The 26,164-nt window shown below is 52.8% G+C and overlaps 1 protein-coding gene and 1 long non-coding RNA gene across 51 annotated transcripts in view; one reads left to right on the top strand and one right to left on the bottom strand.

The window, feature by feature from the left end:
- CELF4 (CUGBP Elav-like family member 4) overlaps positions 1 to 26,164 on the top strand; it is a 297,253-nt gene that overhangs the window by 36,231 nt on the left and 234,858 nt on the right. The gene's annotated exons all lie outside the window — the stretch shown is intronic.
- LOC123588200 lies at positions 4,873 to 7,563 on the bottom strand. The gene is made up of 2 exons (XR_006707746.1): positions 6,868 to 7,563; positions 4,873 to 5,666 (listed from the first exon to the last, which is right to left on the bottom strand). It is a non-coding gene; the product is annotated as an uncharacterized LOC123588200 (long non-coding RNA).

Genomic DNA, 26,164 nt, shown 5'->3' with positions numbered 1-26,164 from the left:
AGCACAGAGCCCCACTGAGGGCTCGAACTCACAGACTGTGAGATCATGACCTGAGCCAAAATCAAGAGTCAGACATTTAACTGACTGAGCCACCCAGGTGCGCTGAGAGTCTGGTTCTTAACCCCGTGCTGAACCACCTTCACATGTGGGTCCTACTCTAGAGCTCAGTCTCCTAGAAAGCAATTGTGGGATAAAAAAAATAAATAAATAAAGGGATGAGCTAAGAGCAGATGGCTTGTTTTTTGTTTATTACCTACTTGAAATTATGTCAGTTAGACTCCAAGTTACTGATCTACAGAAGAATAACGGCAAAAGGGATGGTTTGGTACAGTGGGGGGAAATGCTGAACTAGGAGGCTGGGGTGCTGAGGTTTTCAAATTATTATTATAAAAATAACCCACACACAGTAAAAAGTACAAAGGGGTATATAATGAAGCGGGATTCTCCCTCCCATTAGAGACCCCATCCCACTCACCAGAAGGAGCAGTTTTTTGGGCATTCTTCCGGAAATATGTCAAGTACAGACAGGCACGTGCAAACACACCCACAGACACTTTCTGTTGTGGGAATTGGAATATGCTCCCAACGTTGCTATGCACCTTGACCTTTGACTTTCCATTAGATCTCGGACCTTTCCAAGTCAGCATGCCTGAGGATCAACTTACTCCATTTAGTAGCTGCAGAGTATCTAGTTGTCCAGATACTCAGTAATTTATCACAGCCAGGTCCCCACGGACAATTAGGTTCTTTCTAGTTTTGTTTTATTTTATTACAAATCACACACAATCAACATCTTTGTGCACATCTGCTGCACATAGGCACGCTTCCACCTGTAGAATAAATTCTTCCAAGTGAAATTATTTCAGTAGATTTGAGCATTGTACATGTTGACTGACATTTGCTTCCAAAGAGATTGTATCCATTAAGCTCTCATTAATTTTTTTGGAGCCCTATTCTCCCAAACTCCTTACTGACATTGTGTCTACCCAGAAAACAATTTTTGTCAAGACTTGGGTTTCTATTCCTGCCTTGACACCAGATATGAGGCCTTGACCAAGTCACCCTGCGGTCTGGGCCTCAGCTGCCTCATTTGCGACCTGAAGGTCAGACTAGCTGATCTGTAAGGATCCCTTCAGCTCTTCCTGTCTGTGATTTTAAGTGTATCTATCCAGTGGCTGCAGTGTGTTAAACTCTGCTGAACCCCTGATTTCTCCCAGCCTAAACGAATCTAAAATCCGGTTGGGGTGTAGAACACACTCTGAGAAGGAGCCACTTGGGAGAGCCTGAAATCAAGAGTGAAGTTGAGTGGTTTAGTCCACAGGCTTGTAAAAGGTCAAGGAGAGCGATGTCAGGTGTCTATGGCCAGGGCGGCTCCTTGGAAGCAGCACTTTTGTGGAAGGAGCAGGAAAATGCACAGAGATGGTCTGTTGTAGATGACAAATGACGATAGGAAACATTTTATCCCACTCCTTCCCAGATCCTGGGAAGCCAACCCAAATCCACTCTCTCCCCATCTACCCCACTATGGGTTTGTTTTCCCACAGGGGACTGAAACCCGTGTCTCCCAGCGTGGTTTGATGTTCCAGCTCCCTAAGGATCAGGTCCTACACCAGCGGTTTCACTACGTACTGGATTCTTTATAGAAACATCAGTTCAGTTTGCTGGGTTTTTTTTTGGGGGGGGGGGGAATTCTACACATAAACCTTGATTAACTCAAGTTCTCAGAAAATGGAAGATTCTAATTAATTCTGTTTTCTGGGTCATATAGGGTAAAAAGGGTTTGGAGGAGGCTCAAGGTCCCTGTTGGCTTCAGTCGGCCCCTGCTGGTGACCCCTGTCCAGCAGGGTCCGCATACGGGCCACCTCTGCAGGCAAGGCTTCCAGTAGCCAGACATTGTTGCGGGTTGAAAAGATGAGTTCAGGTGCCGTTTTGGGCTTTGGTATGCTCTACGAAGCACAGAGCTTGCTGTCTTCTTGATAGTTGCGCTCATTTGCCAAGGGCTTGGCTCATCTTCCTGAAACAGGAGTGGGGACAGTGGAAAGAGCATGTGCAGTGGGTGCAGGGTCCTCCTGATGTTATGCTATGTGGGGCTCACATACGTTAAGAGTATTGACCATGGTTTGTTACAGACGGAGAGCCTTTTAGTTTAACTTTCCACACTATAGATAAGGAAACTGAGGCCCAGGGATGCAGGGTGGCTTGTTTCAGAGCTCTCAGAACATTGGAGTGGTGACCACATGCTACAAGTCAAGCTCTTTCAGGATGGACAGGTTGCGTGACTATCCCATAAAGGGCAGAGCTGGGGCTCAAACTGTACCCTCTGGGCACCAAATCTTTCCCCAGAAGGTTCCCAAGGGCCCAAAAATCCCTTCTCTCTGGGCTTTGGAACCTGTTTGTCAGAAGGGGGACCTGCAGTCTATATGTTAGAGGGCACCTCACATAACCCTGAGGTGGGCTGTTGGTATGAAAGATGTCCCTCTACGATAAGCTGCTTTCAACGGTCCAACTAAAAATCAGCCTTAAAGAATCATCATATTTTTCATGCAAGTGGCTGTAGCCCAAGTCTCCCCCTCCCAAGCACGGAGCACTGGCTAAAGGAGCTGGAAAATCCTTGCCAGTCCCCACAGGTTATAAGCAGTCTCACAGCCAGGCAGATGTCAGTCACCTCTCTAGGTGTAATATCTACCTCCTTTGAAGGGTGCTTGTGAGTTGAAATAAAATGTACCTTCTAACACCTTTAAAAAGGCTGCCTCACCCTAAGACCAGGCATAGTCCTATTCCTGGCCCTGCTGCTGTCTGGCCATGCCGTGGTTCTCTGCCACTATTCCTCCAGAGCGAAAGAGAAGATACAATCATTTCCACGCCACCTACCTTCCAGAGCTGCGGGGATAATTGAGGTCAGTGGTGCTCAAACTTCAGTGCTCTTCAGAGCCCCTGGAGGGCTGGTTAAACACAGATGGCCGAGCCCCTCCCCAGAGTTTCTGATTCAATAGATGGGTAAGGCCTGAGAATTTTGCATGTCTAATAGATTCCTAGTTGATGCCCATGGGCCCATACTGCAGGTTTGGGGCCACCTTTTGAGCACTGTGAACAAGGAACTTGCAAAAGGGATTTTTATTATTAAAAAATGCAGGACCCTTCTTTAAAGTAAAAAAGTACTATTTACTCAATTCCAACACCATATCTGATAAATTTCAATTTCATCAATCTCATTTGCTCATCTAAGAACCTATGGAAATTTTAGGAGATATTATAGACCAATCAGCTAGTCACCAAATGAGCCCACACCCGACAAATGAGCCTACTCCCTCCCCACCCTTTAGGAATGGTCAACTCAAGAAACCAGAAGACTCTCTTCTTCACACCCCCCCCCCACCCCCGCACAAAAAAGCTTGTTCCCATCGAGAACATGTCTGGCTCCTACACACCCCTCCAGCTGTACAAACCTGGTCACAGACACCCAGAACCCACACATACACAAACATGCGAGGTTGCTCCCACCCCCTCCACACACCCTGGAAACCCACCTGCGAAAAGGCTGTCTGCGGTGAGCACAGCTGGCTCCCCATCTAGATGTGGGGGTCCTCTCCTAACATGGGGCTATTGTCTGAGTTAGAAGGAACAAATTAAAAATGGAAAAGATTCCCAGAAGTCATTAACCCCAAATCAGAAGGGCCTGATGTTGGTTCCTATTGGTGAAGACACGTGTTAATGGGCATGAAGTCTGGAGGGAGGGCCATTGGCCCAGGCTGGCGGTGGCTGTTGGCGGCAGGGGCAGTCACCACAGGGCTTGGAGCACTCAGGGGCGACAGGCAGCTGGAGCCACCCTGTGGCCAGCTCAGGAGGGAAGGGGAGGCAGAGAAACACAACAGAAAGGGTGGTCCCACGAGCAGGAGGCACCAAGGAAAGAGGAGAGGTTTTAACAAAGAGAAAAAGGAGGAGGGCAGAATGAGAAAGGGAGGGCTGGAGATCGAGAAGCCCCGGGGAGAGGAAGGGAGGCGCAGACAAAGACAGCAGCAAGCCGACAGCGGGATGGACCCACGCCGCCAGACTGGAGCGTCCCAACCCCGGCCCACTGGGGCTCCTGTCAGCTGCTGAGGTCACTGACATTGACCCCCGGGGAGCCACGGCCAGAGCGCACAGGGAGCGGGAGCGGAGCGCGGGACGCGGCTCGCCACTCCCAGGGGGCGATGGCCGGCGCGGGGGAGGCGGATGGAGGAGCCCACTCTTTTTCTTCTCCTCCCCCCTCCCTGCCCTTAATGGCTCGGTAATTGATTGGCCCCGCGTCCTATTTTCACCGCGGGCGGCCGGCGCCAGAGGTCGGCTAATATCAATATTTCCCGCGGCTGCTCCGCGGTCTAGATCCTCCTGCTCCAGGCCGCCCCGCCGGCCGAGAATTTACCTTTGGTTTAACAAGAAGTGGGAGCTGAGTCAGGGATTAGGGCTTGTCAAGTCAAGTCAACACAAATAAAAAAAAAAAAAAAAAAAAGACGGGGGGGATGGGGAAAGAGGAAAGACATTCGTCAACTCGGGGAGCAATCACGACAGCCTGGGGTTAATTGTGGGAAGGAGGAGGGAGGAAGCCAAGGAGGGAGGAGGCGGCGGCAAAGAGGCAGGGCAGGGAAGAGATGAATGAGGAGGGAGACAGAAAGGGATTTTAAAAGACCATGGAATCCGTATTCCTGTGGTTGGCATTTGAAGCCATCTGTAATTGGCCATTTTCCTTCTTCCCACCCACCTTGTCACCCCGCAGCCACCAACACCACTCACACAGGCACCCCTGCAGCCTGACCCATTTCCTTACCTCTCCCTCCCCCATAATATTTTCTGGTCCTACTTTAAGTGGCTTTCTCTCCAACCAGATGTGACTCATTCAAGGCAGAGAGAAGAACTAACATTTATGGAGTATTGCTGTATGCCAGGCACTGTGCCAGGTGATAATCAAATATTAGCTCATTGAACCTCCTCAACAGCCCAGAAGACAGGCTCCATGGGTGCAGGGCAGGGGGTGTCCACTCCCCTCGATGCACAGCACCCGGCTTCCTTCGTGTAGCTCATTCACAGTGGCGATGTGTTGAAAGATGGAATAAACGTACAAGCAAACGGCAGCCAGCCCATGCAGTGCAGACACTGTGGACGCTCGGCGAGCCTGAGTGGGTTGCCCAAAGCCATCACTCCTCTCTTCCACTCCTCCTGTCTTCACTTCTTGTTGAGTGATTACCTGTAGATGATTGGTTTGTGGCTCTTTATTAAAGACGGTGTAGAGACTCAGGTTCCGCACTGGGATGCAGGACCAGGAGGTGATGGCAAGAGACTTTGTGAGACAAAGAGCAGGGCAGCCAAGAATACCGTCCAAGTGGGAGTCCTCTCAGCAAACCATGGGGTCTCCACCTGTCCCTAGGCCCCATTCTGCCCACAGCTCGAGCTGCAGGAGTCTGTCGATGAGCATCCCATGAAGTGCCCAAATTTCCCAGAACCGCACAGGGCTAGCGGTACTCCCCCAGCGAGCCTGTCTCCCCAGGCTGGATCACCAAACTTCTTATCCTCGGTCAGAACTGCACTTGTGTGTCTCAGGATCTCAGAGCTGGGGCAGCCAGGGGATTGGAACACATGGTGAGTCCAAGTGGTAAACAATGACACTGGTTCCTCTAGGACACTGACCTCACCTGCAGGGGAGGTAGGGGGTATGAATGGATTTCCTGATACCCCAGAAGAACATCTGGGGTCCCTGTGAGCCCTGCTCCTGGCCCCAAGACACCCGAAAGAGGGTGAGTGGATCCAGATCAACTCTGCCCTTTCAAGAGCTGCCCAACAACTGAATCTCTTAAGGCTTCTGCAGATCCATGGGGTCCCTGTGTCTGTTCCTACTCTGATCTGAGTACTGAAGGCTCCCAAACCCAGCACATCTGCACATGTGCCCTGCCACACGGTGAGCCCTCAGGGAAACAGAAAGAGGAAAGCTAAGCAGTCCCCACCCCCATGTTCCCAGTCTAGTTGTAGAGAACAAACCTGTGCACTGCCAACCAATTACAGAACAATGTAAGGGGGCGTTACATCATTCTGTGGTTCTTTACACTGAGAATTCAGCAGAGTTCAGAGACAGAAGAGCTCAGTGTGGCCGGACTGATTGGGATGGTTTTGTGGAGGAAGTGGGGCAGAGAAGGGGTGAACGCAGTGCCAGAAACTAGAGGTGGATGGAACTGATGAAGGGACCTGGGAGACTGGAAGTTACCCTGTAGAGTGAGCTCAGAGAGGCTGGAAGGAAGCCAGAGAGCAGAGATATATGGCCCCAGGGCCTTCAGTGGGCCCTGCTGCCCCATCAGCAGGTGTAAAGTGAGGATGGGGCCTCCGTGATGGCCTGGGGCTCTGTCAAACAAACAATCCTGCGCCTGTTGAAAATTCCTCTGAGCCCTCCCTCAGCTCTTCTCTCAATCTCCCTGCTAATGTGAGTGAGGAGCATCATGACTTTTATAGATATGATTCATTGCCCCCTCCAACACACACACACGCACACACACGCACACACACCCCTATCTTGTCCACCTGGCAGAGTCTTAGCAGACAGATAAGTGTATTTCTCCTTGCGGTTGATTCCCGAATCTCAATCTCAGTCCATCCCCCATCGGTGTCAGCTCTCTCCCTGAGTCCTGGTCCGGCTAGGGGCATAGGGAGATGTGTGCTCCCTGCTGCGTGGGGCTTATGCCTGGCGCAGGCCAGCATAGAAGAAGCCAAGTTGGTCACTGTGCTAAGTGTTAGACAGTGGAAGGCAAGGGCAGGCATACAAGGACAGGAAGAGGTTGCAGGGATCATAAGAAGTGGGACCAATTTAGAACATAATCCAAGAGCTGCCCTTTAGTGAGGTCTCACCACTCTGTGCTGGCCACCGGCTTCCATGAACTCGCTCAGTCTTCACATTTCTACCAGAAGGGAGGTGCTGTTTCTCTTCTCTTACAGATGGAGAAACAGAGGCCACAGGAGGTTAAGAGCAGAGGTTAGTGGCAGAGATGGGGTTTGACCCCTGGGCTGCCAACTTAGGAGCCTCAATTCTTAAACTCACTGGTGCTGTGTGATGATAACCTGCTGTAACCAGGTGGCTGGAGAAGACAGCAAGTCCCTTTGTGACTTCATAAAGAGGGAACTCGATTTTCCTGTATTCCAGAGGGGGTACGTGAGATGGTGTCCCCTGCTCTCTGTGATTGTCACTCCTTCGGCCCTCCTGCCTGCTTGGCAGGATGAAGGACAGGTTTTCATAGGCAGACAGGAGAGGCCAGGGTCATCGCCGGCAAAGGCTCACCCAGCGCTGCTCCTGCCGCCCAGACGTGTGCTCTGATCGTCCGCTGAAAATGTCACGCGGGAGACAGGCACGCTCTGATCTTCAGAGAGCTGCGGTGCATCTGTGATGACATGTGGGCATCAAGATTTGCATATTTATTATAGATAAGCTGTCAAAATGTATGTTGTCAATTTCACCTTATACTCCAGATTTAATGGTGCGCGTAAAGGACAGAAAATCTTTAATATTAATATTAATATGATTTTAGATTATAAGACCGCATTGTAGATATCAATCAGCCAACCCTTAAGGACATGTCACTCGAGTTGATATAGTTTATAGAAAATTAATGTAATCCATCCTGTATGATCTATTACAGGGGCATGAAGAGAAAAAAGAGCGTGTGTGCTTGGGGCGGGGGCTGGGGGGCCATTATTACTTGCCACAGTTCTCCATACGTGCTCATTTGTGTTCGTGCCTGAAACATCAGAGAGGGGAATTGGCGGATTTCAGGCTCGGCACGGACCTTGGGGGTCCGCCGTGCCAATGCTGTCACTTTGCTAGGAGGAAAGGAAGGCCCAGCAAGGGGAGTGATGGGGCCACCGTCACTCAGCTTGTTGGTGGCAGAGGTGGGCCTGCGCTTTGTGAGGGCTCTCTGCACGTTGCCCAGTGTGCCCCGTGACTCCCTGATATACTCCCATCCTCCCCCTCGTCCCCAGTTATAGGAGGCTGCTCGGGAAGGTGGCTTCTTCATCTGTTTCAAAAGATCCCAGGGATCCCCTGGTCTTCGAAGGACTCCTCCCCATGAAGAGGGGCCTGCAGGGCCTTGGCCATGGACAGAAGGGCTTTCCTGGTAATTGCAGAGGTGCCAGGATGGTCTCAAAGCCCCCACTGCTCACTCTACCCGTGTTCTGACACCTGAGGCTTTGGCACTGACACTCTTCTTACTTAAATCATGGACTAAACATCTATTGGGGGCATGGCAGTATGATGGGAATAGAGTGACCACCAAGAACTGTTCTCTCTGGGTGGGAAGGGATAATCCCAGGAACGTCTTAGAACCTGGGCTGAAGCCCCTGCCCCAGCCTGAGGTGGTGCCATCAGCATTAGTTAAGCCCTAGGGTTTCTGAAATGGACCTTTTTGTTCCCAAGTGCTACCCAGGCTAGATGAGGCCTCCAGGGAGCAGCAGTGGCTCCTGGGCTCCCAGCTCTGCTCTCAGGTCCTGTTGTCCCCACTGCCTACCCAGCCACCCGCACCCAGCTGCCTTCAACTATGCAGAAAAAACTTAACTTTATTTTCCATGCAACCGCCCAAAGTCTATAGCCCTCTGCCAGCTGGGTCAACAGGTAACCCAAAGCCCATCCAGATCTGAGAGACCAGCTCCAAAATCTGTTCCCTTAGTTGCTCAGCTATAAGACAATGGCTGACCAAATAGTCCTTGTCTAGGCCTTCATGTCTACACCATAAAATGCAAATGAAAAGACACATGCTGTGTACCTCACACACTGCTGGGCACGACCCGAGAAAGGTGGCAAACACATACAGCACCAGGTGTGGTTTCTGCAGCTCCGGGTCTGGAACCCTGGCACTGCTGGACAGTAATGTAGGCAGAAAGGAGGGGCTGTTCCCGGGAGCTTCGGTTGGGGGGGATGGGCAGCCCACTCTTCTGGGGTGAGGCTCAGCTAATCCAGGTGCCCAGGGCTTGAGGGGAGAAGGTACAGACTAGGGAACATGAGAGACAGTATCCCTGGTCTGCAGGCCTCCGCTCCTCCAAGGGCCTCAAGTTGGCTCTCTGGAAGCCCTTACCTTACCCAAGGATGTGGAAGCAACAATATGTTGGTGCCTGAATGTCCACAGTAACCCCCTCACAAGGCTCAAGAGAACACCTGGTCTCTCCCCAGGCTTCCAGCCCAGGAATCTTCCCCTCAGCCCAGGCCCCAATCCCTGCTCAGTTTCCCCCGTTCACTCCCTCTCCCTCTCGAAGAATCAGGCAAGTCCTGGTCATGGTAGTTCATGACGGTGGGGCTTATAAACCTCTCATACTAAGTAAGTAAGTAAGTAAGACCAGGCCTATCAGGGCTCCATAAATCACAGAGGCATAGAGGGTGGGCGAGGCCCAGGCCACTGGGGAGACACAGGGACCTGAATGGACCCAGCCGGATAGACATGCTCTGGGCTGCACACAGATCTCAGCATCTTACTTACATACCACAGCAGACGATCAACACCTGAAGCATTTTTCATCCTGTTCAGACTACAAGAGCTTCCTCGGATACTTCTGTGTTAGTGATTCCGTACAACGGCAAAATGCTGATAGGAGAATTTTTTTTTTTCTTTTTTTAATCTTCCACCAAAGGCTGGGAGAAAGATGACCCAGAGAAGGGGGAGGGAAGTACAAATGAAGCCAGACAAAATGAGGAAGGTATGCCATCCTTGAGCATGCTTGTTTTTCCCAGGAAATGTAGCAAGTCATGTGAGGGTGAGGGTTTGGATCTGGGAGAGTGTGGCCATCCCTACTAACCCTGTTGGCTCAGAAACCCACCAGGCTCACCCCATCCCTCTCTTCTCATCACCCACTGCTCTGGGGCCCAGCTATTAAAGGTTTAAAGTGGAGTGAGTGGGGACAAACCTGAGCATCCAGGAAGAGAGGAAACACAGGTGGGGCCAGGGCGGCAGCCCTGCTCCGGCCAGGCTCCCACACTGCCCTCCTCTCTGTGGGCTCTTAGCACCTCCAAGGGGAAGTAACAGGAGACAGTTCTTGGCTCCCTCAAGCTCAAGGAGTCTTAATCTGATACTCTCAGCCTCCTGTGGGTGTCGTGGATGATGGAGTAGGGGGTGGACCATGATCAGTTTTAAGAGATCTCGTGAGCCCCTAAAATTATATGAAAATGGCATATGTGTGCATGTATGCCTACATGTGTGGGTATATTCATGCCTGTGTGTGTACTGGGGACATTTTTCCAGGAAGAATGCCTTCAGCGTCCCTCAGATTCTCAAAGGACAAGGGACTCCTCTGAACCATTAAGGAACCCCTGGGCTTTCCCTCCAGCTGCTGAGCTGTAGAGTCAGGGCCTCATGAGGCAGGCAGTGGGCTGCCCGGTGCACAAGGCAGGACCCTGCGCTTCGTAAATCAAACTCCAGCCAGAACAAGATAGCTTGCCGGTGACAAGGGTGGGAGGTGCTCTCCAGGGCCCGGCAGCCAGTGGGGGATGAGTGGGCTCTCTGTGTGGGAAGGGAAACCAGAAGGGCATCCCAGCGGGCTTTGGCTCTGAGCACATGGCTTTCTCGCAATCTCTCGTCCTTTGTGCCCCGTGGCCCGCCAGGAGGTTGTTTTCTCTCCCTGACCCCGTCTGTTCAGCTCTGTGTCACCAATATCTGTTTTTATGTATTCTTGGGTCCCCTTTCCTTCGTTTCCTCCATTAATACTTCTCGTTCAGGGGAGGATAAACAGGGTCATAATCACGCCATAAAGTGAGCCACAGGCTGCGTGTCGCTTATTGCCCAGGGGTCTGCTAATTGGAATTTATAAAGTTCAATAAAAACTATAATCCAATAAGGGCTGAAAGTCTTCTTCATTTATCTTAGGGGTAATATTCTCCTTGCCCGCCCACCCGCCTGCCTGCCAGCCAGCCAGCAGGGAGGCCAGGGAACAGCGAGCAGGCACCAAACAGGCCTTCCCAGGGGGCCGCAGAGTTCCTAAGAGTCGCTGGCCCTGAATCAATGGCAGGGTGGCCAGCTAAGGGAGAGTGGAGGGCCCAGTGGGGGCAGCTCCCACCCAATCAGACATGGTGGCCACACCTCAGAGGCTGAGAGACCTCCACGGTCGTAGCATTATCTTTTATACCATTACAAACTTTCCCAGTTACGGCTCCCCCAACCCATGCAATTGCCTCCCCTCCGACCCCCAGCCTCTAGAAGAACTCAGGCAATCTACTGTAGAGAATCCTGTGTAAGGGTGTTGGGTGCAAACCTGGGATTGAAGGTGCCTTCCCTGTCCCTGGCCTCAGGAGTTCCCACAGAGCAAAGTGCCATGGTCACCGCATGGCATATACCCACCCAGAACTAGAGCTGTCTCAGTCACCCAACCTGTGCTCTATTGGCCACCCCCCACGGTGAGGGAGGCAAGAGAAGGTGGGGAAAGCAGTTCCCACAGCCAAATGGAGGCTCTGCGCCCTGAAGACAGTTAGATAAATATGTCAGACAAAGCGGCAAACTAGCGTTCTGGTTTGCCCCAGGGACACAGAGGTTTCCCGGACCTGTGAACTTCCTGCTAAAACTGCAACAGAAGAATGGCACAAAAGGGCACTGTCTCCGACGTGGGCTGAGTGGTGGGGAAGGCAGATGGAGCTCACCTCCACCAGGCACCTCCTGGGAGGACCCATCACTTCTGCCTGTAGCCATTCTGGAAACATCACCTCTCCCTAAGTACCTCCTGCAAAAACCGTGGAGTTTCCCATCACCTTCCAGGAAGCCCTCATTTGAAAAATAAAATGAGTGCCCTCCAGCAGGAACACACCTGCACCCCAGTTCCAAATGCAAACATCTGGCCCATTGCTGGGAAAGCCAGGTCTCCAGGCACTCTGCAAGTGGGAAGAGGGGCAGGGCTCTCAGCCGCTGATGCCAGCCTTCCAACCAGAACAGAAAGAGGCGACTAAGCCCCACGGCCGTCGGGGCTTACTGGGGACTAGGTGGAAGGGAGAGACCTATAGAGCCGCTGCCCCCACCAATCCCCATGCTGGGCTGGGGAGTGTGTGTATGTGCCATGCCAAAAGTAGATGGTGCAGCCGCCACAGCCTCCCAGGGCCCCACAGTCTCACATGGAGATAACAGGCCAATGCAGCTCTTGGGGGAGGAAAGATTGGTCAAGAGGTGAACCAAGGAGGAGAATCCCAGTGACGTACCCCAGGTGCTAAACTTCTCAGAGAAGGGGACCCGACTTGGTCTTTGGGCTCGAGAAGGAACTCCAGGAAGAAAGAATGTCTACAAGTGATAGAAGAATGGTCCAGGAGGGTGGGGCAGAGCCCTGCAGCAGAGGGAACAGCACGTCCCCGTCCCCGGGTCTGGAAGAGGGCAGAGGGGAAGGCGTGGTGCACCGGGCAGGCAGGGGCTGGGGCCTCTGTGCTAAGGAGAGTGCAAAGTCAGGAAATGATTTTTTGCCAGAAGAGGCATCTTTCCACCTGAGAACCAGAAAGATCTAATACCCTAAACCCACCTAATCCATCTCCAGCCTCTCTCCCCTTTCCCTTCATACCCTCATCATTCATTCATTCATCCATTCATTCACTCATTCATTCATTCCACCAAAGTGCATCAAGGGCCTCCAGGTACCCAGCCCAGTCCAGGTGGCAGGGTCCCAGCAGTGAGGAAAGCAGACCGAATCCCTGCTTTCCCATGGGGTCAAGTGTCCTCATCCAGATCATCCACCCCGGGTCCTGCCTCTGCTCAGGCCATTCCCGTGCCCTGGCACGCCTTTCCTTTTCTCCACCCAGTCCAGGCTTTTCAGGCTGGGGATCCCCACCCGCTTTGTGAAACTCCATCTGCCCTTTCTGATCATCATCTCTCTTCCCCTAGTGAAGCAGCAAGAGCAGCAGCAGCCAGGGCCCACTCTCCCAGAACTCTCCAGGCCCCAGGCAGGAGGGCGGCACCCCTGTCTCTAACACTACTGCTGAGGCACTGATCCGGCACCAGCCTTCCCTACCCTTCCCTTCAGACTGTCAGCTGCATGAAGGAGGGGTCCCTGCCTCCCTCCAGTGCTGTTCTCACCATGCCACCTCCACTAGTTCAGAAGGAAAGAGAGCATGACTCATGACTCGTGCTTTAAGCTCCCTTTGGAGGGTGGGCCAAGAAACACCAATTCCTACTACTTCTGTGCGGGAAGCCTTGGCCAAGGGAAAAAGGCCTTGAGAGGATGAGATCCTCAAGGAAGGAGGTCAGGACGGGCAAAGGCTGGCGGGGGTGCAGAGAGATGCACGTAGCCGGGGGAGGAAAACTTGTTGCATCGGGAAATGATGAAAAGCAAAAACAAAAAAAGGGAATAAGGGAAGTCGCTGGGAGAGGCAAGATGGAGTGTAATCTGAACCACAAACCCACCTCCTCCAGGCTCTGGAAGGCTTTTACTGTACTATAAAAACCACTGCCGAACAGCAAGCCTGCTTGATGACAAAGAGAGATAATTGGCTCTCATGCAGATTTAAGCCCAAAGTTATCAAATAATAATAGCACGCAGAAAGAGACACAGGCAAATGGGCCTGGAGAGCCTGCTTCTTCCAAAGGACGAGGATTTGTTAAAAGTATCTAAATTATGCTCCTGCAATGGAACAGGGAAATGGGGCATTTTTTTAAAGAAAGATTTTCTTTTAATGCTTGGATACATTTTTAAAAGTTCCTTTATAATTAGGGCTGTAATTTATATAATTTATTTTTAAAATATCCTTTTTTTAATTTCCACCCGGTCCAGTTAAAGTTGAACTGAAAAGCCCACAGTAAATGATTTTTTTAATAAAACCGTTTAAAGGAGCCCCAACCTGAAGCGGAATAGATATGTGGATTTTCAGAGAAGAGGGGGAAAAAATCATATATTGAAAAAATAAATTTCCTAACCCATTTTACACCCCAGATTTTATTACCACTGGAAGGTTTTTAAAATTCTAATTCCCTGTGCTTTCCTTAAACTGTTTGTTTACCACCAGGGGGGCTCCTTGGCTTGGGACCAAGAGCTCAATGGGTCAGCTTCGGATCAGTTTCAGATGCCTGGCCCAGGCAGTTTCACAACCCCCCTTATCCCTCATGTGATTTGTCTGTTTCTGCATCTACCTCCCTCTTCAAGTGAACTCTGAGCCCCCTAAGATCAATATCATGCTAGAGGGAGAAATCTCCCTTCTCCCCTCTTTAACACCCAGCACTGAGCTATGCATACAGTAGTTGCTCAATAAGTGTTTGCCAATGATGTGCCACACTATGGAGAGGCCCTAAGCCGCCAACCGAGTGAAGGCCAGAAAACCTTCACAGGGAGCTGCGGTTCTTGCTATAACACCCTCTTCCCGACGGAGCGGTGAGGAGGTCATCTTTTCAGTGCTTAACCAAGGAGCCCCTCAGATGTGGGTAGAGGAGCCAAGAGCAGATCACTTGAACACCAGGGACAGAGAGCATAAGGGCTGTGGTTGTTTTGGCCGGGTCAGATGGGGCAAATGCAGAAAGACGGACCAAGAGGAGCTGTCAACTACACACACTGATGTCCCCCTCTTTCCAGGGACTTGCCCTGAGCATCTCCTATGTTTGCTGGGCTCAGCAGAACCATCACCTAAGAGATGCCCGCTCCATACCTATCAGAAGGTGCATGCACGAACACCTACACATCACCCTTACGAAGGGACAAACTTAGGTCCCCGTGAACCAATCAGAGGACACACAGGAGAGGTAGTTACGACTGTAACTGCCATAGCCGACAAGGGATGGAAAGGTTCATGAGCATTTACGGGAGGCTCCGTAGGAGGAGGGGGCATTGGAACTTGGCCTGAGAGCACAGGTTGGCTACACCTAAGCATAAGGACCAGGCAGAGTATTCGTTCTGGAGGCTGGGGGAAGTATGAGCACAGGCCTGATGGTGGGAATGAGCAGTGTGAAGAGCCTGGTAGATGAAACTGAAGGTTGGTGAAGCGAATGTAAGGATGGAGAAAATCAAACCCGCTCAGTAACAGCAGCCCATGCCCCGGCCAGGGGTTCTCGGAGGCTTTCTCTTTGAGCAGTAGAGCTCCGACTGCAGGAAGCTCACACTGCCTCTCATCCACAAACACACGCTTGCTGAACCCTTACCGGACCACGGAGACGCCCATAAGGATGAAGTTTGCTCCCACTCTTGGGCTGCTCCCACCCTTTCTGGGGGGCCACCCCACCTCCCAGATGACAGACAAGCACTGAATGAGAGAGCCTGGCAGGCGGCAGGGAAAGGCCATTACAGCTGGAGCAGCCCTGGCAGGCTTCTTGGAAGAGGGGAAACTAGAGCTTCCCCTTGGAGGATGAAGGGATCCATACTGGAGCGTGGAAGGGAGGGTCTCTGTTTCCTTGAGGTCTCCACAGCGAGACCACAGCCAGTTCAGGTGGGCAGCAGGTGGTGGGACAGGTGGAAGTTTTCTCCTCTCTTACTGAACCCCTGGGGAGACCCCACCCCACCTTTCCCAGCCTCTGCAACCCCTTCTTTATGCCATTAGCTCCCTGCTCCTGCCAGTATGCACCCATGGTCCCCAAAGGCCATTAAGTCCTTCTGCAGGGAGAAGGGGGTTTCCTAAGAAGACCAAGGCAAGGAAGAGGAGGGGGAGGAGGAGAGGAGAGAAAGAAGGAGGAAGAGGAGGAGGAAGAGGAAGAGTTTAACTGCCTTAAAGGAAGCTCCCTTGGTAGGGCTTGTACGGGGTGCTGTGGCTTAGCAGGAAGCCGTCTTGGACCGTGGGTCCTCTTGACCGTGCTTCTGTGCATGCTTCCCACCTAGATGCCTGGCTCTTCCCAGTGCCTGGGACGCTCGTCAGCAAAGTATGAATTGTAGCTGAGAAGACACTGGGAACAGTAAAGGGGCTGAGGAGTGACTTGAAAACAGGTCCTTCCTCAGAATGCCACTGGAGGGTGGAAAACACCCTCCCTCCCGGCAGTCCCTTGCTTTCCCAGCCCAGGCAAGGATACAGGAGCACAGGTCCCCAGACTGCTGCTTCGTTGCCAAGGAGACAGCAATTACTCTGAGAGTTGTGTAGGGTTTTTCTGCCTTTCCTTCTTTCTTTCTTCCTGTGTTTAAATTCTGGGCCTGATGAACTGCAGTTGGCCCGGCTGTCCCCCTCCTCCACCCCCCAGCCCCTGCCCCCCAGCCGCTGACTCTGCATGAAAGGTCAGAAGGGCTGTAAACAGTTGCCTTCCAAAATGACAGATGCCCCCTGCTTGGGGTAAGCATGGCAGGAGAGAAACCATTTGTCAAAGTATTTATAAAGTGGGTGGAGATGCTGAAGTTGTATTCCCTCCAGGTTAAAAAAAGAAAAAGAAAAAAGGCAGAGAGCCACAAGGGAAACAAGAATCCAGCAACTTCTCTCACGACCCACTCTCCTTTTTTACCAGCCGGAGATGGGTATGAGTGTTCTGTGCCTGCAGAGATGAACAGACCTGTGTGCCTGCCCTCTGCGTGTTCACAGTTTGGGGGAGACTCACACCTGGGTAGTCAGAGGCAGCGTACAGGGTACGAGATGTGTTAGATGGGTGTGTGAGACCAAGAATGTCACAGGCTGAGTTGGAGGAGAGCAGGCGTGGCATAAAGGGGTCTGGGCCTCATGTCCCGGGGGAGACCCAGAGCCCGCTCTGTGGTGGAGGGAGTTCTGCTGGGGTCACCAAGGAGGTCTGGAGGAGTATGAGAACCCCAGAGCAGAGGCACCCTCAGTGCCCAGATGCCATCCCTATACGGCAGACCCATGCCAGCTCTGGGGAAGAAGGACAGTGTTTCTGCAGTACTTTGGCCAGCTAGGCCTAAGTAATGTTCTGTTGGGTTGGGGCAAGGGCGTACCTGGTGCACCCTGAAAATCCAGGCTAGGATATTCCGCTCCTGTGTGGGGGACAGAGGGCAATGCCGTGTGCTTTAATGTGTTAATTTCCCCCTGATGCTTTCTTCCCTTTCCTCTTCTTTTTCAAAGTAACCATTATCCATTTTAAAATGTGCAATTCAGTGGCATTTAGTACAATCGCTATGTTGTACAATAGCCACCCCATCAAGTTCCGAGACATTTGTATCACCCCGAAAAGAAACCCCATATGCATTAAACAGAGCATACCGATTAATCCATTCCTACCTCCTCCTAGTCCCTGGCCATCCCTAGACTTCCTTCTGTTTCAAAGGATTATGGACTGCATGTTCTTGATGTTTCATATGAGTGGAATCATACAATATGTGACCTCTTGTGTCTGGCTTCTTGCACTAAGCACATTTTCAAGATTCGTACATGTTGTGGCATGGAGCAGAATTTCCTTCCTTTTTATAGCTGTGTAATATTCCATTGTATGGCCAGATCACATTTTGCTTATTCATCGCTTGATATAAATTTGGATCGTTTCTACTTGGGGGCTATTGTGAATAGTGTTGCTGTGAATATGTTTGTACAAATATCTATTTGAATGCTTGTCTTCCCTTCTTTGGGGTGTAATTGCTGGATCATATGACTGATACCTTCTTACTTTTTTGTGAAGCTCCAGGCTGACTTTTCTGTTGCAAAGTCCCCAACTTGATTCATATTAACTCAACACTTATTGTGTGCATACTATGTATCATGCCCTCCCTAATTCTAGGAGCTACCCTGTCTGATAAATTGTAACCCCATTTTATAGATGACAAAGTTGAGGTTCGGATAGATTAGCTCTTGGGCCATCCAACTGAGAGGTGCCAGAAACTCAAATGCCATTTCCTGGATCTTTCTACCACATCACACATGGCTCTCCCACATGGCCAGGGCACCCAGTGCCTGGATATCCCAGTTTCATGGTACTCATTGCAGAACCTGAAGTGTCTAAGTGTTTAATTCCACGTGAGATCAATATCCTCTAGATTCTACTATAGACAGGTAGTTGCAGGTGCTAATATTTTTTTAATTGGAGGGGAGGACATAAAATTGATGGCATTCTTCCACTAAATTCATTTTTGTATAACTGAGTTGGGGAAAAGCAAACTGAAGTCCACTTCAGTGGCTGAAGCCTAAGCCCTGCCAGTGTGGGGAGACTGGTGTGACCTCAGAAATGTCAAGATGGGGCTTTGGGGTGGGAAGACCACATCAGGACGGGAACAGCACCAGCAGAAATCTCAGGAGGCAGAAGAACGGGTGGAGGCAGCAGCAGAGGTGATTCTAGGAGGAGGTGAGCTGCAGACTGCAGAGACAGCTGTTCTCTCACCAAGGATAGAGACAAATCTCAAGGTTTGTGCTGGCAAACGCAGAGTGACACGGCTTGTCCCTGAGGGAAAGGACCCTCCCCACCTCCCACTTCTGCTTCCCCAGCCAGGAGAACATGGTTAGCTAAGAGGACCCACCAAGGGCAGTGAGGGGCTTCAAGCCCCCAGGCCACCAGACCACCTTTGCTCACAGCATGACCTTGAACAGCATACTCGCAGATGTGATGGGAGCAGCTGGCTCGCGTCCCCTGCGGCTGCACCTGTGGCATTTGTCAGCCTGGAGTACAGGCATGCCCCACCGATGCATACTTAGTGCCATCCATCAGCCCTGCAGGAGGTGGGGGGGGGCACCACTCCACACTTACCTCCCTAGCACTCCACCCGACCCCCACCCTGCAAAAGACCTCAGCTGCTGAGTGCGTGATGAGACCACAGCCCCAGACCTGGACACCTGCCCTGTAATTCTGTCAGGCAATTAGCACAGCAAATGGGCCCAGAGGGCCCTGCCTGTAGGGAGTCGCCCTCCTGCCTCCAAACGCTTTCCCCTGGCTCAGGCCATGTGCTGATTCCAGACTGATGTTGCACACACACGGCTCCCTCCCCAGTGCTTGCAACCAGAATCTCCATTAGCTCCACCGCCTCTGGTGTCTTAGGCGTTTGAGGTGCCCCAATCAAACCCACCCTGTCTCACCTGCCAGGGCAACTCAGCACCAGATTCCAGCCAAATCAGGGATGAGAAATAAGAGAGGGAGGAGCCCAGATGAGGCCTGCCCAGAAACTCTGGGGAGAAGATGGCCACTCTTGCAAACAGCAAGAGGGAAACACAGCAAGTGATGATGGAGTTGTACTGGGCAGGGGCAGGGTGGAGAGGAGAAACCCACTTTGGAGATGTTGGTGGGATAGGTGAGATTGAAGGAGGAGAATATAGAACTCCCAAATTTCTGGCTTGGGAGTGCCAATCACCCGTGTGAGGGAATCCAGGACCAGGGCAGGTGTAGACAAATAATGGGTGCCCTTTTGCTTGGGTTGAATGTGAGGCGCCATGCGTCCTCCAGGCCAAGATGTTCACCAGGGATGGTGTATCAGGGAGATGGACACCAGGTCGCTGTGGCTGAAGGGCCATATAGCAACCACCGTGATTCCAGATGAGGGGAGTGAGGGGCAGGGACAACCAGGTATGATACCAGGTCTGCTCTCAGTGAGTTGACTTCTCACCAAGAAGCCAACATTTCAATTCCTCGAACGTGGAGACTTGACTAAGGGGGATGACAGACACCAATGTCACAATGGAGGCAAGGTGAAGAAGTATGTGTTGATTTGGGAGGAAATAGGAGGTCACAGAAGGTTTTAAAGCAAGGGAGTGACAGATCCGAAGCTGGCCTGAGATTGAAACACTGAAGGCCAAGGGACAAATTAGGAGGTTATCTTAATGGCCCAGACAAGGGAAGATATGTCAGGAGATAGCAGCCAGGAGCTCACAAGGAGAGAGGTGAGATTTCTGTCATTAAGAATAACCATATAGCACAGTTCTATGCAAATGTAAAAGCCCCTCATCTAAGGGGAGGGGACAGGGAAGAGGAGGCTTTCCCACCCCGGGCCCAGCTCTCATTCAGATGAGAGGAAAGGGTCTCAGGGGCCTTGGGCAGGGTCCCAGGGAGCAGAGGAGGCCGTGGTCATGCTGGACTAGGACCCACTTAGGTGCTTTGAGCCACCAGGTCACTTGTCCAGCAGGTTAAGGAAGGTGGGAAACAGCAGTCCCAGGTCAAACCCTGAGCAAGCCCTTCCTGATGACCGTGACCTTTGGCAGATTATTGCATCTCTCTGGTCCCTCATTCTCTCATCTTGAAACTGTCCATTCAGGAATGTGAGCTTTCCTCACTCGTTTGCACCTGTCACATGGGAACAAGGCACCTGGCCATCTACCTCCCAGGAAGTGAGGAGCAGTGAGGTGGAGGATAGGAGGGAGCTTAGGAGTTGGAAAAGTGCTCAAGGAGGAATCGAACTTTTAAAAGTTAGAAGGGCCATAAAACACGAGGCACCGGATGTTTTTCTCCATTTCCCAGGGAAGCTCCATATCGTTAACGTGCTGCCGCTCTCTGATGGGTGGTAGGCGTCTGCTGGGACCGGGGACCCTGAGTGGCAAAGGCAAGCAGCAGCAGCAGCAGGTGAGGGAAGAACCTTCCAGGCCTGCAAGGTATGGGGCCTGTTACCCAGACATAGCTCAAGTTCAGGGAGGTCACCAGGCCCATGTTGGAGCATAAAACTGTTCCAGGTAGCTGGACCACCCTTCCCACTTTCCTCCCTGCCCTCTTGCCCCCTGGGGATGGCATGAAATGAGGTGAGGGGTAGATGGGTTTTGGGAAGTCACCCCTGTGCCCATGTAGGGGCCCATGGCTATGGCACCAGTGGGCCCCTCCTGGAGACTGGGGTGGAGGAAGCCAGTCCTGAGTGAGGACCTTTCAAGGGACCCTTCCAGGTGATCCAAGTGAGGGCTTGACCTCTGGGGAGCTGGTCTGTCCACATCTCCCTGTGTAGTGGGTTTTTTGCTTGGCTGTGTTTTCCCCAAACAAGCTTATACAATTAGTTTCTTCTTGTTTCCTAAATTATTTTTGCCGCTGCTAATTATTTCACACTCCATATACAAGAGTTATTGGGGTGGGTAATGGGAAGCAAGGGATCGTTTCGTGGGAGCATCGTGGGCTCCAGGACATGCAGGCAACTTTGATTTGTTTTTCTGCTCATCCACCGCCTGAGAGAAGGAACAGAGAGTGCTGAAAGAACGGGGGGGGGGGGGGGCAGGGAGGGGGCGGGAGGGGAGGGGGAGACACTGTGGGGCTGAGGCTTTGAAAGGCACAGCCTGCCCACAGTCTGGGAGGGAATAACTGCTGATGGGCCAAGGCCACTGCCCTACTGCCCCATGGAAAGGATAGGCTCCAGGGCAGCTCAGGGAGGGCCACATGATCCACAGGACACCTTTGCTTAATGACATCACAGGAGGGACATGTGTGAGGCCTGGCAGCTGCACTGGGAGATCTACATGTGTCACAACAGGCCTGCCTCAAATCTGTTATGCGGTTTGGAAAGTGGGGCTCAGAGAGGTTAAGGAACTCACCTGAGATCACACAGCCAGGAAGTGGTAGAGCTGAGACAGGAACCTAGGTCTGTCTGATGCCAAAGCCGGCATCTCTAACTGCCCTGCTCCCTGCCTGCTACTAGGGTCCTCTTTGTTCCCAAGGAAGGATGCTCCTTGGGGTGCTTCCCTGGGAGGAGGGTGCTTACCTTAGTCAGGAAGGGCTTGGCTCCCACCCTCACCCCCACTTAGCCCCCTCAAGCCCACTGTGCCTGAGCCCCGGCCAGAACAGGTGTACCCACTGCCCTCTTCCCCACAGGGCACCGCCTGTGACGGTTGTGTCCTTTTAAGTTTAGCTCTGCTGAAAGGAGGCTCGACTTTTTCTAACGAAAATTAACCAGGAGCTTATATGAGGAAGCAAAACTAGAAAATGTAAGAGCTGCTAGAAGGAAGGGTGTGCAGAACCCAGACCGCTTTCCTGATGCTGTGGGTCGGCCCAGCTGGCAGGGCTCGAGGGTCTCAGCCAGGTGAAGCCACTCACGCACTTAAGCTGGAGACGGGTCTGGCACCCTCCTAAAACAGCTGCTTGCTCCTCTCCCTGACCGTCCCTTGGGGACCCCCGAGGCCCTCCCTCACCCCATCAGGCTCAGCCTGGCTGGCCCTCAGCTGCCTGGGGATGCATGCTCCTGTGGGCCCCAGGCCTGTAGTGACCACTCTCCACTCCCCACTCGGCTCAGGTTCGTTCTCCACGAGGAAGCTTCTTACACTAGCCAGGTGCTGGAACCGAGACTTACTCTACTGACACTGAATGATGTCTCTGGTCCCAAGCAACACTCTGGCCTCGCCTCTTGGTGCTCTCCACCTTTCATCAATGCACCACAGCCGAAAACAGAGCCACTGAAGTAGGTGAGGCAACGTGGAAAGGTGCTCAACGACGTCCCTGGCACCAGAAAATGCTTCATCATGCTGGCGGTGACTGGTGCACACCTATTCACTCACAGCTAACGCTGACCGAGGCTGCACTTAGTACACGCCGGGCCTTTTCTAACACTTGGCATGTATATTCTCATTTAAAACCCTCAGCAACCCGGTGGGGTGAGGGCTACTCATCTCCCGTTTTACAGGTGAGGAAACTGAGGGAGGAAGGGGCTAAGAAACCTGACCCAAATCCCACAGCTAAAAGGCGATAGAAGCAAGCAGTGTGCAAGCCCCGTTCCTAAGCGCTGCCCTGCATTGCCTTCGAGTGGCAGAGGCCGCACAGACCAGCTCATCCAGCTCCCCTCCCCGCCTTACACATAAAGCTGCACGTACCCCCGAAAGGAAGGTGGCTTGTCCCTGGGAATAACCCATTTTCTTGATTTGTCTTGTGAGAAAGAGCTCTTCCAAGAATCCTCTCCTCTCCCTGCCCCAGGAAGCCACTCTCCTAGACCCAGTGGGGTTCTCTGTGAGTCTGGTTGCTTCACTGGAGAGGAAGGCTGAGCTCTGGTGTCACTCATCCATCCTGGATGGGGGAGGACGGGGACAGCAGAGTCCTGAATGGGCATGAGACAGGGGCCTGGAGGGAGACAACTGACATCTGAGTAGCACTCAGGCTTTCCTACTGCCTGCTCCTTTGAAGCCCATGCCGCGCCCTCACATAGGGAAACTGGGGCAGCAATCATCACAGCCATCATTTGATGGATGGAGAAACTGAGGCCCAGAGAGGTGGAGGGACGCACCGAGCTTTGGTGGCAGAAGTGGCACTAGACAAATTACAGGATCTAGGAGAGGCGACTTGTTGGCAGGGGTCCTGGTTGGAGGGTCCCAGGGCACACAGCTAGGCACGATGCAGAGGGGGCTCTGCCAAGGGAGGGCACAGCTCTTCCATCAACTGGGCAAGGCTGGTACAGAGTGTCGTGACCCTGGCAGGCTCTGAGGGCCTCTCTGGCTTTGTTGGCTGGAGTGCTTGCTCTGGGCAAATGGCCAGTGGTCATGAGAGCTCATTGCGCCTGCTCTGGGCCTTAGGAAACCTCAGAGGAAAATTCTTCTGTCCTTTGATACAAGTGCTCCTGGAACAGAGGCTGAGCGTTCAGCCCTGGGCTGACCTTTGAGGCACAGGGTGGGCAGAGGCAGGCACTGTTCCCAGAACGATCCCAGGGGAGTCAGAAGGGAGAGAGTGCAGTGTCTGGCCTTTGGACACAGATCCGCGTGTTTAAAGCCCAGCCCTGCCTCTTCTGAGGCAGTGAATGGCCATGGACATCCTGCCTGAACCCTCTGAGCCTCAAGCTTGTCCTGGGGGATATAAAGGAGAGGGTGTCTACCTCGCAGACACGTGGCGACGCACCGGGCAGGACCTGGTGCTGTGACGCTCTGTTCAGCCCCGTGCTCACCCTTCCCTGGAAGCTGATCCATAGGCTCTGAAGGGGAAGTGGGCAGAGCAGGCCCCCTTGCCGGGTGCTGGCCCAGGCCTTTAGAGTTCACAATGGAGGGACTGGAGGGGTCGGGAAGTGCCGCCTGACAGAGCCGGGCTGTTGTCTGGTCCCTGGCAGATGAGCGGGAACTGGCCAGGCAGAGGGGTGGAAGGAGGCCATCCTCAGTGAGACGAGACAGAGTGCCCAGGCATGGGCTGGGGCCTGCAGGGTGGTTGGGGAGACACAGGTGGGGAAGCAGGCAGTAGAACCTGGAGAGGCCAGCAGGCTGCCACAGGTGCCCAGCGGAATCCAGGGGTGCAGTGGGGGCTCTGGCCACGCTCAAGCAGCCAAGAGCAGGTACTGGCCTTGTACTCTGGCACCTCCTCCTGGGCCACAGCACTGTCTTATGAGACACCCTGTACCACCTTTCCAGAGAGAGCTGATTACACCCTTTCCTAAAATGAAGAACAGAAGGAAGAAAAGAAGCGAGTCCTCTTCTCCTCCCCCTCCCTCCCTCCCACTCTCCCCGAGTCCCCCCTCCCTCCCCACCTCCCCGCCTGCTCTTGCTCCCTGTTGCTAAGTAGATGGTAGGTTTATTTGCGGCTGTCGGTTCCCAGTAGAAAAATTTCGTCTTGGAGAGCCGCCTGGATGGGAATGGCTTCAGCGCTGATTTCACGGAGAAGGTCTGTGCAGTAATTAGTGTTCATGGGGGAGGAATTGGACTGGCAGGCTCCCAAGAAAACTACTCCCCAAAAGTTAGCTCGAGTCCAGAGGGCTACATCAAATCCAATTCCAGAGTGTGCGTTGAGATCGCTATATATAGACCTGCAGACGAAAACAGGCAGCGAGGTGGCGCGAGGTTCAGGTTCACGGGGAGATTGGTCATGGGAGGCAGAGGCAGCCTGGGTCTCTGAAACCAGGGACGGTGTCCTCACTGATGGCTGCTGCTGCCCACTGAGCCCTGCACTGCCCCTTCCAACCCCAGCCAGACTGGAACACTCTGCAGGAGATAGGGAAGGACAGAAGTGCAGGGAGGGAGGGGTGGGGAGAGTGGGCTAACCCCTTGCTAGCCCAGTGTGTTTCTAAGGAGCACACCATTTGATTGTAAATGCCTGCTGCCCTTCCTGGGTCCCCACACAGAGCACACTCACTTTGATCACTGGGAATAACCCTGCTTCTTCCTCTCCACCTCTGTCAAGGCTCCAGGGGGCATTCCCTGCCTCCACAGGGGGCCCCTTCATCACCCATTCTGTCCCTGGCTTCCCCGGGGCCTCTGCTGTGGGAAGCATGGTCGCTGGGCCACATTCGAGGCTTCCTCCGTGACCCTCTCTCCCCAGCCCTTCCCTGTGCTGGCTACCAAGGGTCTGGATGCCATATTCCTCTCCTCTCCTTCCCTTCCTCCCCAGGACAGGACTGGGCAAAGAGCCCCCTGGACCTGAGAAAGGATTGAGAGCAGTAAGCCTCAGAGGCTGCCCATGGGCTGTGGTGGCAGAGTGGGTGGACGGGGTGGGAGGGGGGGCGGTTCCCACTGTTCTACTTAGGTCTTCAGAAACCAGTAGAATCAGGATTAAAATCCAGAACTCTGATTCTTCCTTCCCATTTTCATCCCCCAGAATTTTGCCAGAGCCAATCTGATGCTCAGGTCAGGATTTTACAGACAAGGAAGCTGAGGTCCCCAGAAGGCCAGGGGCTTGCCAGAAGGGTCCTGTCCTGGCCTCTCATCCAAGTGGCAACTTTCAGCCCAAGATCTTTTCATACTTCTGTGCAGTAGAGGCCTTTGCACCCAGGGTCTCCCTCTGTCTGCATTTCTACCAGTCCTGCACCTTCTGGTCTCGGCTAGCCTGGCCTCTGGGCCATAGCCCCCATTTCTGGTGCCGTGCAATTCACAGGGTGTGTAAAGCCAGGGAGGAGCCTCTGTACTCAGGCTCAGATGAGGGCCACAGCTGCCTGGGAGCAGAAATGCCAGGGGGGAGCACCAGCAGCCATACCTTTTGTTACCCCCGCTATCCAGCTTTCCCCTTCTAGGCCTCAGCTCCCCTAGCTGGCCTTCTTGGCCATGAGGTCCAGTCAGCTCAGCCAAGACAAAGCAGAGGTCTAAAGGAAATTTCTAGGAAGCTGAGAGAAAGGATAAAACCTGGGGATACAAAGACCAAGCCATGGCCAGCTGTGGGAGTCAGACCCATCATGGAAGTGATAATGTCAGGCCTCAGGTTGGCCCTACCTGGCACAGCTCATGAAGCCTCTTGGGTCCCTCGCTCCTTCCCACCCTCAGACCCTCTGTGAGAACAGACAATAGAACCATGCACACCTCTAGGACACGTGAGCGTTTCAGACCTGTGCCTCCCTCTCCCTGTAGACCTGGTCACTGCCCACCATCTGCCCAGCCAGGGGTGGGGATCCTGGATGGACTTGACCTCCACCTGCTCACAGTAATCTCTTCCTGTTCCCTCCATTTGGTGCAAATCCTTAGAGATGCACCTCTGCCTGCTGATTTTCTCTGCTTCCTACACATTTCATCCACCCAGAG

The sequence above is a fragment of the Leopardus geoffroyi genome, chromosome D3 (assembly GCF_018350155.1).
Source record: "Leopardus geoffroyi isolate Oge1 chromosome D3, O.geoffroyi_Oge1_pat1.0, whole genome shotgun sequence".
Classification (NCBI taxonomy): Eukaryota; Metazoa; Chordata; class Mammalia; order Carnivora; family Felidae; genus Leopardus; species Leopardus geoffroyi.
Note: the sequence above shows the minus strand (reverse complement) of the source record. Positions and strands in the feature narration are given on the sequence as shown.